The sequence below is a fragment of the Prionailurus viverrinus genome, chromosome B4, assembly GCF_022837055.1.
Source record: "Prionailurus viverrinus isolate Anna chromosome B4, UM_Priviv_1.0, whole genome shotgun sequence".
Taxonomy (NCBI): domain Eukaryota; kingdom Metazoa; phylum Chordata; class Mammalia; order Carnivora; family Felidae; genus Prionailurus; species Prionailurus viverrinus.
In genome coordinates, this window is record NC_062567.1 from 90,595,034 (window position 1) to 90,609,142 (window position 14,109).

Below are 14,109 nucleotides of genomic sequence, written 5' to 3' on the forward strand. Positions count from 1 at the left end.
ATTCTATCTTTAGAAATGCATTCTATGCAAAATATAAAGAAAAAAAAAAAAAAGACAAGCTCAGAGCCATGGTTCCAAACACAGGACTATGTAGCCCCTGAGAAAAAGAAAACCTCTGGGGTCTTGTTTCTGATGGCATTTGTCCTTATCAGAAGTCACTTGAGAATTATTTGTAACTCAAAAGGTGGGTAAGTGTGCCACACAGCAACAACTTTCCAGACAAACAAAATTAGATCTAATTGTCAACATCTGAATTGCACTCACTAATTCTTTACTTGCATGTCTTGCTTTTGATAGATCATTTGGAAATAATCTTATCCCTGATGCTAGCTGTTTCTCCCAGACACTAACATGCACATGGATGTGTATTATTTTCAGAGAAGTGTGGAACTTGGTGTCTCCTGAAAAGACTCATAAAAATTCTGAGAGAAATAATAGCTCAGCCATGTAAATCCAGGCCATCCAGTTTGGTTCCTCTTTGAATAATTACTCAATATGTCCCACAACTTCAAGGCTAAGGGGATTATTCCTTCGACATCACTGTCTCACCCTTATATTTCCTTAATTGGATTCCCTATTTCCTATAATATCAGCCTTTACCAAACATTATGATAATCCTATTTGTTTTCAATGGGATTATGAGATTTTTCTTAATTAAACACCAAACAAACTTCAATACTCGAATCTCACTAGAAAACACAGAAGCTTCTTATGAAACAGTTTCTAAATGCCCTTCCTCTTACCAGACATGTTTGTAGAATGGTGTCAATCACAAAACCCACAAATCACATGGCCAAAATAGTCCCAGAGTGGGTCATCCAAGTCTGCTCTTGCCCTATAGGAAGTTCCCAGAATGAGGCTTAAATGCTGGTTTCTTAACATCCACACCGCCCCCCACACCCTCCCCACACCCTCACATCCCCCCCCCCTCAGAAAGCCAACCTGTCACCTTTGTCTCGGCATCTCCTGAGCCCCCCCCCCACCAGGCCTGGCGCGTAGTAGGCCTTCAATAAACGTTGACTGAATTGTTTTATTGAATTTTAAGTGAGGACAGCCAGACCTCTTAGCAATCATGACACAGATGTTTTGCACCTTTTTTTTTTTTTTTTTTAGTTGGCTCACAATCAGCAGTTGTTTTATTGCTCTTACAATAAAAATTAAATCAGAGGAATCACTCACAGAAGGAAGTGGAGCTTGAGTGATTTAAGGCCACTTCTTGTCTCTCCCTAGCTCTGCTTTGGTCTTCTACCGAGAAACTCTGCCTTTAGCTTTAAGAAAGAAAAAGAAAAGGAGAGGAGGAAGGTTAGAAAGATTGGGTCACCTTTTCAGAGGAGGAAAGAAACAGCACTATTGTCATAAACTGCAGGAAACGTTTCTTGAACCTAATTTGGGTACAAATACAGGATCAAGGGGTGCCTGGGTGGCTCAGTCGGTTGGGCGGCCGACTTCGGCTCAGGTCATGATCTCGCGGTCCGTGAGTTCGAGCCCCGCGTCGGGCTCTGTGCTGACAGCTCAGAGCCTGGAGCCTGTTTCCGATTCTGTGTCTCCCTCTCGCTGACCCTCCCCTGTTCATGCTCTGTCTCTGTCTCAAAAATAAATAAAACATTAAGAAAAATTGAAAAAAAACAAATACAGGATCAATGGAATGGAAACCCTGCTTTGGAGAGGACAACCTATGAAGGGCAAAAGGGGTGTAGCGTCTAACTTGCTGGGACTGACTTTTTTAAAAAGAGGTCTACACTATCTAAATAATCCTGCAATATGACGTTTATAATGTAAAAGCGGAATAAATTATTGTTTACTTTAATGTGTTGAAAATGTTCATTTTAAAGCGTATATTAATTTGAGAGGAAAATGTATGATAGAGTAGGGTTGAATTTTATGATTTTACATAATTCCAGGTATCCTTGTATAATCAATGTGTGTTTATGACTGTTTTATGGGACTCAGATGTGTTTACTATGTTAAATTATTTTCAAGGATTGCAGTTGTAGCTTTGTCTTTTTGACACGTTATTGATCATGACTATATTTTATAGGATACTGAGTCCTTGGTCAGTCCTCAATTACAACATTGTCGTTAGAGGAGAAGATGTTCCATTGTAGGGAAGATGTGATTTCTAACAACATAATGTGGCAAAAAACGAGACTGACTATAAAATCTAGGAACATGTATTTATGGCTACAAACTGATAACAGGAACCGTCTTAAGAAGAAGGAGACTGACAGGTTGTAGGATGGATAATCAGCAGAGGCTCTCAAGAGAAAATAGGCCTCAATCTGTTATTTAAAGGAAAGGAAATAGAGTGAAGGCGATAAGCTGTCAGTAGTTACAGTCATCGTTATTTAACATCTGTATCGGGGGCGCCTGGGTGGCTCAGTGTTAAGCCTCCGACTTCGGCTCAGGTCATGATCTCACAGTTCATGGGTTCGAGCCCCATGTCAGGCTCTGCACTGACAGCTCAGAGCCTGGAGCCTGCTTCAAATCCTGGGTCTCCCTCTCTCTCTGCCCCTCCCCGCTCGCACTCTGTCTCTCTGTCTCTCAAAAATAAATAAACGTTAAAAAAAATGTTTTTAACATCTGTTGAACAGAAAGGGTCTTATTGTTTAGGCCAAGTAGCTCTCCTCTGTCTACTCCAGTTAAGCACACCAGGTAACAGAACACTCCGAGCATAGAAATGTGTATGTAAATGTGTTTGTTTTCCTTTGTAATGTAATAAATCTGATTGCTTGCCTACCATGACCCAGGCACATCCTGTGTGTTGGGGAATATAAAGACAGTTGTAACTTGGTCTTTGTTTTCAAAAGCCTCCCAATCTGGTAGGGAAGACAGACTAGGAGATAGTGCAGTAAGGTCAATGCTATAATAGAGGTAGTGTTGGAGCACAAAGAAGTGGATATTAAATTTATATTTGTGGGCACAAGGAAGGCTCCTCAAGAAAAAGTATGTGGCCTCTCCAAAAAGAGGCCACACTGATCCTGCTAGGCCAGCCAAGGGCAAGTGGCCCCCCAAAATGGGGGCAGCCTCAGCCCATCCTGCTACTCTGCCACATGGAAGGGAAGAGAACATTTGTCCCAAAGACACTGCCCCACAGAGAAAAAGGTTCAAAGCCACTGTGTTTCCTCCACCAAGGCCCCCACTCCCTACCATCATGGCCCAACTGGACGTTCCTGTTGTCTCGTTAGTGACAGACTTGTCCCAGAGCCCGTCCCCTGAAACAGCCAGACAAAACAATGAGCTCCTTCCAAGACTTAGAGGGTGGGGTTTGAGTATATGATGTTTGGAGAAGTGGCTACATTGTACCCCACTCATGTCTTCGGAAATAAAGGGGTTGGGGTAAAAGGTCGGGCCCCTTTGCAGTACCCCATCACTGTCTCAGCCTCCTATTTCCTGTCCAATTCCCATTCTGAGTCCATGACCCAGCTAGAGAAGCCTTATCTCTACTATTTTTTTTTTTAATTTTTTTTCAACGTTTATTTATTTTGGGGACAGAGAGAGACAGAGCATGAACGGGGGAAGGGCAGAGAGAGAGGGAGACACAGAATCGGAAACAGGCTCCCGTCTCTGAGCCATCAGCCCAGAGCCCGACGCGGGGCTCGAACTCACGGACCGCAAGATCGTGACCTGGCTGAAGTCGGACGCTTAACTGACTGCGCCACCCAGGCGCCCCTCTACTATTATTTTTTTTAATCTCTCTATCTTATACAAAGATCAAGACTCTTCAGACCTAGCCAAAAATGTGATATCTTTGTTCTCTGCCTCCACTTCCCTTTCCCCTGCCTCTAGCTGGCCAAATTAGAGATTGGGCAGTAGCAGGTTTGCGGGCAGGGGAGGTGCAGGGACACATAAAAGGAGAATATGTTTTTTGAAAATCTACTAATATTTAAACCCCCCCCCCCCCACCTTGAGCTCATGGCTTTGGTTGTCTATCTGATGAGGTAGTTGCTGCTATCCAGAATTGCAACTTTAAACTCTTCACAGCACGGTTGAAAATTGAAGTTATTTCTACCACTGAGCTACATCATGGGTTAAACAAGTTTTCTAGGGGGTGACCTAAAAATTAAACACCAGTTACCATCAGAGAGGGAAAAAAAGAGCTCCAAAACCCAAACTTTATTTATATGTATTGTATAGACGATTTTGTTAATATGCAGTCTAATATGTTTAATCTTATGAATTTCCAAATGCACATGCTAATGATTGGTATATCCATCGTTTCAAGAGTTTCTTGTTTCGGGGCGCCTGGGTGGCGCAGTCGGTTAAGCGTCCGACTTCAGCCAGGTCACGATCTTGCGGTCCCGGAGTTTGGGCTCTGGGCTGATGGCTCAGAGCCTGGAGCCTGTTTCCGATTCTGTGTCTCCCTCTCTCTCTGCCCCTCCCCCATTCATGCTCTGTCTCTCTCTGTCCCAAAAATAAATAAACGTTGAAAAAAAAAATTAAAAAAAAAAAAAAAGAGTTTCTTGTTTCTATCATATTATAGATATGCTTAGATTATCAGGAATATATGATTTCTTTGCTTTCTCAACCTAATTTTCCATTCTGGCCCGTCTCCTGTGGGTTTTTTAATGATAAGCCAGGAATCTTTTTTGGGTGCTTTTTCTCAGTGACACCGTGTAGCGGCCACATGTACAAGCATAGGTATCTCCAGTGGTCACCCACTTTGGGAGTAGATCTCTAGTGGACAAACCCAGTATTTACAGTAGCTGCTGCCACATGGCCACCAAAACAGCTTTTAAGTGACTGCTCTTCTTTACAGGACCCATCTGTCTTCCAAGCTCTACATGGTATGTTGGAGTGCCCCAGGGTTCAGTGCTCTGACCTCTTTCTTATCGATTTATCTGTCTGCCTAAGTGAGTTCATTTAGCCCCAGGGCTTTTAAGATCCCAAACTTCTAACTCCAACCCCAGCCTCTCCTGTGAACACATCATGCTCATATCTACTGTCTACTTGAAGTCCTCACTTGGAAGTGTCTTAAACTTCAAATATACAAAATAGAACTCCTAATTCTCTACCACCGCATGAAACACGCACGCACACACAAAACATGCCTCCCACAGTATTCCTCTCACTAAAAGGCAACTCCATTCATCCAATTCTTGCCATTTCTCAAGCCAAAAACCTTGAAGTCATCATTGACTCTTTCTCTCACATCCAGTTTATATCCAGGATCAAATGATGTTTGTCCTTAACTCCACCATTGCCCTGAGCTACCATCCAAGCCACCGTCACCTCTCACCTGGGTTATTACAAGAGCTAACTAACTGGCCTCCTAGCCTCCACCATTCCTTTCCCACAGTGTATTCTCTACAGACCAGTCAGAGTGAGTTCCCCAAAATGTTAAGTCTGATCAGGCCAGTTCTTTGTTCGTAATACTCCATGCCTTCTTACCTCACAGAGTAAAACCCTTCACCATAACTTACAAGACCATGCATGATCTGCCCTTCCTTAACCTTGAAGTTCTGACCTTATCTCTTACCTCATATCCCAGTCCCCTCCACTCTCACGTAGTTCCAGTAGTTCTAACTATACTGACACACCTGACATATGGGAAGTAGCTTCCCCGTGATGGTTGTGCTTGCTGTTCTCTCTGCCTGGAATGTTCTTCTCCGAGATAACCTTTACTTCAAGTTTCTGCTCAGATCGCACCTTATCACAGATGTCCCTGACCATCCAACATAGAGAGGCAGGCCCTCTGCCCAGTTTTTCTCTCTTCCTCTCACCCAGCTTTATTTTTCTACATAGCACTTATTGCCTCCTTAGAGACAGGGAGGCCAGTTAGACAGCTATTGTAATAATCTCTGACATATTATACATTTTTGTATTTGTCAACTGTCTCTGCACACTACTCAGTATACTCCATGGAAACAGGAACTTGGTGTGTTTTATACTCTACCCTACCCACAGCAACTAGAACAGAGATTGGCACAGAGGTGGTACATTTTAAATACTCATTGGATAAATACAAGAAAAAATGTTTTAGAGACCTCGGGATACCATGTTCCCTAATGGTTGGCCACATGGTCTCTGGCTATAGCTGCAAGATATTCCACTGGAATTGCCTACTTCAGCCCAAACAGCTAATGATAACCTGGGTATCATGGTCAATATTGGTAACACATCTGGAAACATTATGCCGCCCTGACTCCCACCCCTGGAGGGCCTGAACCTGTAATATTACATGCAGCTTTAGCTGTTATAAGCTCAAGAAATATCCAAATAAAAGCAAGTACAAAGATCCAGGAAATGGAGAGGACTGCCAGAGTAAGTAGGACATTTCAGTCCAGGAGTGACAAAAGATGAGAGAATGTGATTATAATTTAGAAAATCATAATACTGTGATCAAGCCCAAGGTGAACTTGTATACCAAGTCAAAGATACAACAGAAACAAAGGAGGGAAACTCGTTAAAACTTGGAAGGTAGAATGATATGATAGAAATTTCACTTGGGCAATGAGATAGGGACACCTGAGTTTAAACCTTAGGTCTAGCTGCATGATCTTGGACATGAACTACTATGAACTAGAACTTGTACATACAAATAAGATAACGGTACCTGTGCCATAAGTACCATTATGAAAAGAATGTACATACAAAACACATGGCAAATGCTTATTCCCTTCCTGTGATGAGGAAAATATTAGGATAAGTGAAAGGAAGTTCTAAAGCAGAAGACAAGCTTAGTAAGTTTTGTTATAGGATGAAAAGAAATAGGTAAATAAATACAAGTAGGAAATGTATGTATTATATTCATTCTGCATTTTACAATCATCAGACTATTTTCACTGACTTCATCTCCTTTGACCTCATAAGCTATCTTATCCAGTAAGAAAGGTAGATGTTATTAAACCCATTTTACAGATGAGGAAACTGAGGATGGGAGTTGTTGTTTTTTTTTTTTAAGTCTTTTTAATACAAGCTTGGTGATCCTCCCACAATTCAGGGCCTCTTTATAGGATTTAAATCACTTCTCAGAAAAGCTTAGTCACATAGGGAGACTCACTACGGGTGATTAATGAAAACAAAGAATTCTGAGGTTTTAGTTTGTAAGAGGAGTCAAGAACTACCACACACTTTCTCAGCACACCTCACAGGCCTGTTATGAAAAAATCCAGCTGGATGGGGCCTGGATGTAATTCTCCTGAGCAAGTTTCTCAATCCACTGTTTGCTGTCCTTAACTGGGCATGAGTGCAGTCCACCCATGAGATATGCCCATGGACATCTTCTTCCTGCCTCTGGTTTGGGAGGGCATGTTGTTGTGCATTCCCAAGGGTGGAGGGCAGACTTGGGAGGCCTGGGTCTTCAGTCACAATAATCCCAGTTACCAGAAACAGCTAAACCAAATTTATAACATATGTTTCCACAGCCTCAAATACCCACCATTTGTCCCATGACCTTCTGTCTTTAAACAAATGCCAAACAAGGAGATTCAATTATTCAGTCAGTCTAATAAGGAATTGGTTTATGCTGAAACTCAATGCTAAGTTTATGTAATTTTACACTGTGGGTCACACTGAAAACTTTATGCAAGCTTGTAGCTGCCATCAAGGAAGATTCCTACCTTTCTTTAGAGTTAAACGAGTTTCTAGGCAGAACTGATCCTCAAAAAGAGAAAAAGCCAATCATACCACACCAGTTTTGGGAATGAAAAACAACAGAGAGATGGCATCCATTCATCTGTGCAACAAATGTTTACTGTGCTCTTTTGAAGTGGCAAACACTGTACAAGGTATTGGCACTATAAAATGGACAAGAAACAGTCCTCAGGGTCTTGTGGGCAGTTAGACACAGAACAGTCTGATTCATTTACAACATGATGTAATAAATATTATGATGAAAAGAATTATCAGCTGCAGTGGGAGTTTATGCTATGTGATTATGGAGTGTTGCTAGGAGATATCACCTCCATAGTTAGGATGATCCACTCATCCCAGTTAGCCTGGGTCTTTCCTGGCTTCCCTGACAGTCCTGTATCCTGGGGAATTGCCCAGTCCCGGGCAAAGTGGGATGGTTGGTCACCCTACCTATGATCCTAAACCAAATAAATAAATAAATAAATAAATAAATAAATAGTTAATTTTGCTCTCCTTGAAAACAACCAAGCTTATTCGGGGCATATGGGATCAGAATAACTTCATCAGCCTGAAGACTCAGCAGTCGATGGAAAAATTGAGGTCTTTCATGGCTCTGCCAGAGACAAATGAGAGTCAGTCTGACATGTTAATAGAGCTCATACATGGTTTCCCTGGCCCTTGACTAGAGTCATCTAGTTAACCTGCCTGAGCATTTGTTTGTTCATCTGTAAAACTGCGGTAGATACGGCATTAGTCAGGATAAGCCAGATTCTACTGCTAAATCTTAGTGGTTTATAATCCCAAAAGTTTATTTGCTTTGCAAGTCAGCTGGGGCTAGCTATGCCGCTCGTCTTCTGCCTCCGGAAGCCAGGTGAATAGGGCAGCCATCATCTCAACCGTTGTCTGTCTCCGGTTCAAAGGCAAAGAGAAACGTTCTCCTTACCTCAGAAACATTTTCTCACCGTCCACTAGTCTTCCCTAAACCGATGCTTTTGGTTGATTTTAAGCTTTTTTGTTGTTGTTGCCACAGCAGAACCCGGCCTATTCTGACTGATGGGGATACACACTGGTGCAGACGTGACTCACAACAGAAGTGAGATTAGTGAAGTTTGGTACCCTCCTAAGGGGTGGTGTGAACACCCTCGAATGCTGTCTCCTCAGGTTACTCATATGAACTATCCTGTTTTCAAAAACCAAAGCTAGTGCTGAGGTTAAGGGTAGGGTTAGGGTGTTGCTAAAGATCAACATTCCTGGTTTGCCCTTCATACAAACTTGTAAGTTTCTCACAGAGAAACACTTTTTCCACAGCCCAGCCGTGGTCCCACCCAGCTATTCTTCTGGCAAATAATGAGCAGCTGGTCACAGGGCCAGAACATACGGTTGGCACAGCAATGCCTCTCCCTGCTACTGGAAACACAACTATGCTGCATCATTCTTGTGTGTTTAAAATGGGCTTTTGAAAGCCACTGGATCATTTGGAACATATTTCTCATGAGTTTTATGACATTTTAACTCTACTCCCCTCCGTTTGAGTTTCACTGCAAGTTTCCTGTTCGTGCTAAAGATAGTCATAAACAAACTCTGTGGTCTGTATCTCAAAAAGGGAAACATATGTAAAGTCCAATTATCATCGCCTTTCTCGGAGAAGGGAAGGGCTCTGCTTCCTAGAGGGTCACATGCATTTGCAAATTCCCCTCTGACAGACAATAAATGGCACATCTGAACTGATGGCCTCTCCTTTTCAGAAATCATTCAAAAGATTCCGGTGGAGAGCTACAACATCTGATTACAAAGTCAGTGGCAAAAAGGGTTTTCCTCTAGGGATCGTTCAGCAGGAGTTTCAACGTGGCTGAACTTTTATATAACTGAAGTCATCCATTATGTTCTGATGAGCTTGTGCATAACATACTGCCTATGTAACTGGGACATCAAAAAGTTCTGACCTTTTAGTTAAGTGAAATGAAATGTTTCTCTTAGTCTGATGATTGAATGGGTCCCTTTAAAAAAAAAATCATAAAAGTTTAATCCTATTTAGGTGAATCCCATTGTGATCTTGCTTGGAAATGAGTTATCCTACAGCATGAGTTTTATAGTGACTGATTTCCTCTTCTGTTCAACATAGCAATTACTTAGCTGTGTTCTTATGTATTAAACCGCGTTCTCTAGGGTTCAGTTTAGTTAGTTTCACTCCTGGTGACACCGGGAATGGAATTTCAGCATAATCTCCTGAGGATCCATGGACAGGAAATTGTCCAATGGCGAAACTCCAGGGAGACAGCAACAGACCGGCTTGCATCTGAAGTTGAAGATGTTGGATGGTGGGAGCCTGGAAACAAGCATAGAGGAAATGGTTCCTGGAGATAGAGAGAGAGTCTCCCAGGCAACAGTCAGTTCAGGAACTAATTACCTTTCTTACTGAAATCCCTAGAGGTCTATTAGGTCCCTCCTTTGTTCATGGGCAGACTCACAGGCAGTGGGAATTCGAGAGGAGACATTTTATGGATGGTATTCTCAACACCACTCTGAGTACAGTGTAAGGGACTGCACAGCCCCATGGCCTGCACTGCACAAATCTGTGCAGTCCTAAACAGGAACAGAAAAGGCACTAATATTTCCCCACACGGGAGCCTCAGATCCCTAAGTTTCCATTAAAGGACTTCAGGTAATCAGAAACTACACACAAGATTCAAACAAAGTCTCGTGTACTTACTTGTTGGTTCCTTCACCGAGTGTTCATCACGTTCAAGTTGCTCTGCTAGGCTCTGGGAATTCATCAGCAAATGAGACAGCCCGAATCCTGACAGAAAAAAAGCTCAAGCTCTACTCCAATTGTCCAGCATTATACAACTATCTTCAACATCATTTAACTAAAATTCTGGTAAATGTTGCAAAAGAGAAATACAAGGCATTAGGAGAGCATATAACAGAGAACTTTACCTGGTCTGAAGTTCAGGGAAGGCTGCTCTGAGGACATGTTGCAAAAATTGAAAGCCACTATAAAGGATGAGTTTTAGTTAACTAGTTAAAGAGGCGGGGCTGGGGCGCCTGGGTGGCGCAGTCGGTTAAGCGTCCGACTTCAGCCAGGTCACGATCTCGCGGTCCGTGAGTTCGAGCCCCGCGTCAGGCTCTGGGCTGATGGCTCAGAGCCTGGACACTGTTTCCGATTCTGTGTCTCCCTCTCTCTCTGCCCCTCCCCCGTTCATGCTCTGTCTCTCTCTGTAAACGTTGAAAAAACAAAATTAAAAAAAAAAAAAAGAGGCGGGGCGAGAACATTACAGACAGAACAGGAAATGCAAAGGTGAAAAGGAGAATGGCATTCTAGAGACAGAGAGACAGCCAGGTGGCTGGAGTAGATGCTGAGCAGGAGAGGAAAGAACAGGCTCTGAAGACTGTCAAGGGTTTGGGGCCTGAGCTGGGAAAGAGGACATGATTGACTGTTATTGTACAAGTAATGTAAGTTGTATTGCTTGTAAACAAATGATAACTCAAATAAATCACATAACACAGGATGATAGGAAAAACTCCTTGAACGTTTCCTTTAACCATCTACCCTCCACCCCAACTCGTAGTGGTTAAAAGTAACCACTGTGAACGGTTTTGTGTGTGAATTTCCAGACCTATTGCTATAAGTATTTTAAAGGGAGAGTTGCTTTGCATTTTACTTACATAAATTATACCATGCATATTATTGTGAAATTTTTCTTTTCATTTAGTAATATGACTCAGAAATCTTTCCATGCTTTCTGTATTTGCATCTACCTCATTCTCATATTTAACTATTCTTCTATTAGTGGACCTTTTTTCAAGATTCCAAGTAGTATGGCAGAAGACTCCCAGGAGTATCGAATTCTAAGCCAGCACTAAAGTCTCCCTCTCCCACTCTAAACAATAGAAATTCTCTGCCAACTATGATCAAAATATTTTAAACTATATTATATAGCTCAGCTCAAAAGAGGGACAGGACAACCCACAGGTGCCACAAACATGGAGGGCAAGCAAAGCCAGAATGGGGCTATCGGTCTTGGTCAGAGGCCCAAGTGTCTAAGGCCTGAGGTTTCCATTCACACAGCAATAGGAGATTCCTCCTGTATCCTGCAGGAGGGCATAAGCAAGAACTAAGCTCTGCAAGAAGCTGGGATTGTCAAATGACCATTAAAGAAAGGACCAGAAACACATAGTCTACCAACCCAGAGTAGTCGTGATAAAGCTTGCCATAATCCACAACCACTCTTGGAAGAAAAAATACCACCTTGTGGAGTTGAAACTTCAAGCTAGTACCATATGTAGGTTTGTAGGAATCCCAAGGTAAGAAATCAGCATAGAAACCTCCACACAGAAAATTATAAAACATTACTGCAAGAATATAAAGATCTCAATAAATGGAGGAGTGTACCATGTGCAAGGACTGGAAAACTCAATATTGAAAAGAGGTCAGTTTTCCTCAAATGTATAGACTCTGTACAATTCCAATTCGAAATCCCAGCAGCTTTTTTTCATGTGGAAATTAAAACGCCGATTTTTTCCATAAATTTATATGGAAAAGAAACAGGCCAGAAAGTAGTCAAAACACTCTTAAAGAAGAACAAGATGGGAAGACTTATTCTACCAGATATCAAATTTTTTTTATGTTTATTTATTATTTTGAGAGAGGGAGAGACAGAGCACAAGCAGAAGAGGGCAGAAAAAGAGGGAGACACAGAATCTGAAGCAGTCTCCAGGCTCTGACCCATCAGTACAGAGCCTGATGCGGGGCTCGAACTCACAGACCACAAGATCATGACCTGAGCCGAAGTCGGACGCTTAACCAACTGAGCCACCCAGGTGCCTCATAGTCTACATTCAGACAGTACTATATTGGTATTATTTCCAGGTGAATTATAGATCTAAGTGTGAAAGTTAAAACAATAAAGCCTCTAGGATTTAACACAAAAAGCATATCTTTGTGAGTTTGAGGCAGGAAAGAAGGAAGAAAAGAGCAAAGGAAAGAAGGAAGGAAAAAATCAAGTGAAGTGACTTTTCGGAGATGACCCATGGGAGAATTGAACGAAAGGCGATTCAAACTCGAGCAGTCAGACCTGAGACTCCTCACCACCACGTTAGACCTTCTGTGCAGAAACATGGAGTGTACTTTTGTAGGGTCGGGTGTTATTTTTCTATCCTTCAATCAGTCCAAAGTTTTTTCTTTAATATGAAGTTACATATGTTATTAAGTTTTATGGTTTTTGATGCTACCGTGAATAAGAGCCTTCTTTCCATTACATTTTCTAAATGTTGGCGATTGGGAGATCTGTTGATTTTCTTAAATCTTCTATCTGACTACTGAGTGGTCTTACTCGTTTTTCAGTTGATTCTCTTGGATATTCCAGCCAGTCAAGATGTATGTAAATAAGGAGGTATGTAAATAATGACAGCGTTCTCTCTCTCTTTCCCCTGACTACCTCTTTTGCCGATATTTGTGCATTTTATGGCAAAGGGAAAAGTTCATAATGTGGTACTGTTGGGGAGGGGAGTCAGTGCATTCCAGGCAGCAGGAACTCTGTTGTGAGCACAAGGTTATGAACAACTTAACCAATTCCAGAAACTAAGAGTAGTTTAACATGACTGTAGGGTGGGTGCAGATGAGGACAGCAAAAGATGATAACTTGAAAGGGAAGACAGAGGATCTTGTAGGATGACAAGCCATTAAAAGACCTTCAGCAAGGATGTGGCATAAGACTTACATTTTCAAAATACCACCAAGTCAGCAGTGTGGAGAACTGAATCAGGAAGGGAATACTGAAGAAAAGGAGACAGGCAAGGAGATTATGACAATAATGCATACAAGGGAGGAGCCACCCATGGAGTAATAGGAAAAGGGTGTGAATTTATGGGAATGGAGTCCCTACTCATTCAGCCTCCTTCTAGTCATGATCTTGAACCAATTACTCAATCTCCCCAGGCTTCAGTTCTTCTAATCTGTAAAATTAGGATAATACTACCAACCTGGCATGGCTGTGAAGTTTAAGCAAGATAACATGTGTGATGTGCACTAAAAACTGGTAACTCTTTATTGTGGAGCTAGACAATGGCAGTGAGAATGAAGTTGAGGTCACTGATTCAGGAAATACGTATCCATCACAGTGCCATGCCAAAGCTATCACTTCCTTTTGTGAGTTATCAGGAAAGATAAATTTTGATGTCTAAGTTATTGGGGAAGATAAAGCTGTGTGTTAGCACCCTTTCAGCCACACCCCAAGTTCTCTCTTTCTCGTGCTCTTTGTTTTCTCTTCTCCCTGGCCACACCCCACCCTTAAGACTGCTGTGGGGATTGGATTTATATCAGGACACAGCTGAACTACATGGCTCAAAAATTAGTTTGCCAACTCAACAACAACAACAACAACAACAACCCAATTAAAACATGTGCAAAGGACTTGAATAGACGTTTCTCATTTCTCCAAAGGAGATATGCAGATAGCCAACAAGCACATGAAAATATGCTTATCGTTAGGGAAATGTAAAGCAAACCATAATGAGGTACTACTCTATATCCATTAG

At 42.0% G+C, this 14,109-nt stretch overlaps 1 long non-coding RNA gene across 3 annotated transcripts in view; it reads right to left on the reverse strand.

The window, feature by feature from the left end:
* Nucleotides 1-989: 989 nt before the first annotated feature.
* The window catches only part of LOC125171299 (uncharacterized), a 50,325-nt gene continuing 37,205 nt past the window's right edge, over nucleotides 990-14,109 (reverse strand). Inside the window, exons 1-3 of one of the 3 annotated variants that reach the window (XR_007154249.1) lie at nucleotides 10,510-10,613; nucleotides 10,283-10,369; nucleotides 6,996-9,898 (exon numbers count right to left, since the gene is read on the reverse strand). This is a non-coding gene — a long non-coding RNA (uncharacterized LOC125171299). Of the gene's footprint in view, nucleotides 1,269-6,995; nucleotides 9,899-10,282; nucleotides 10,370-10,509; nucleotides 10,614-14,109 lie in introns of those variants that run through there. The other 2 variants (XR_007154248.1, XR_007154247.1) reach the window with 2 other exon arrangements.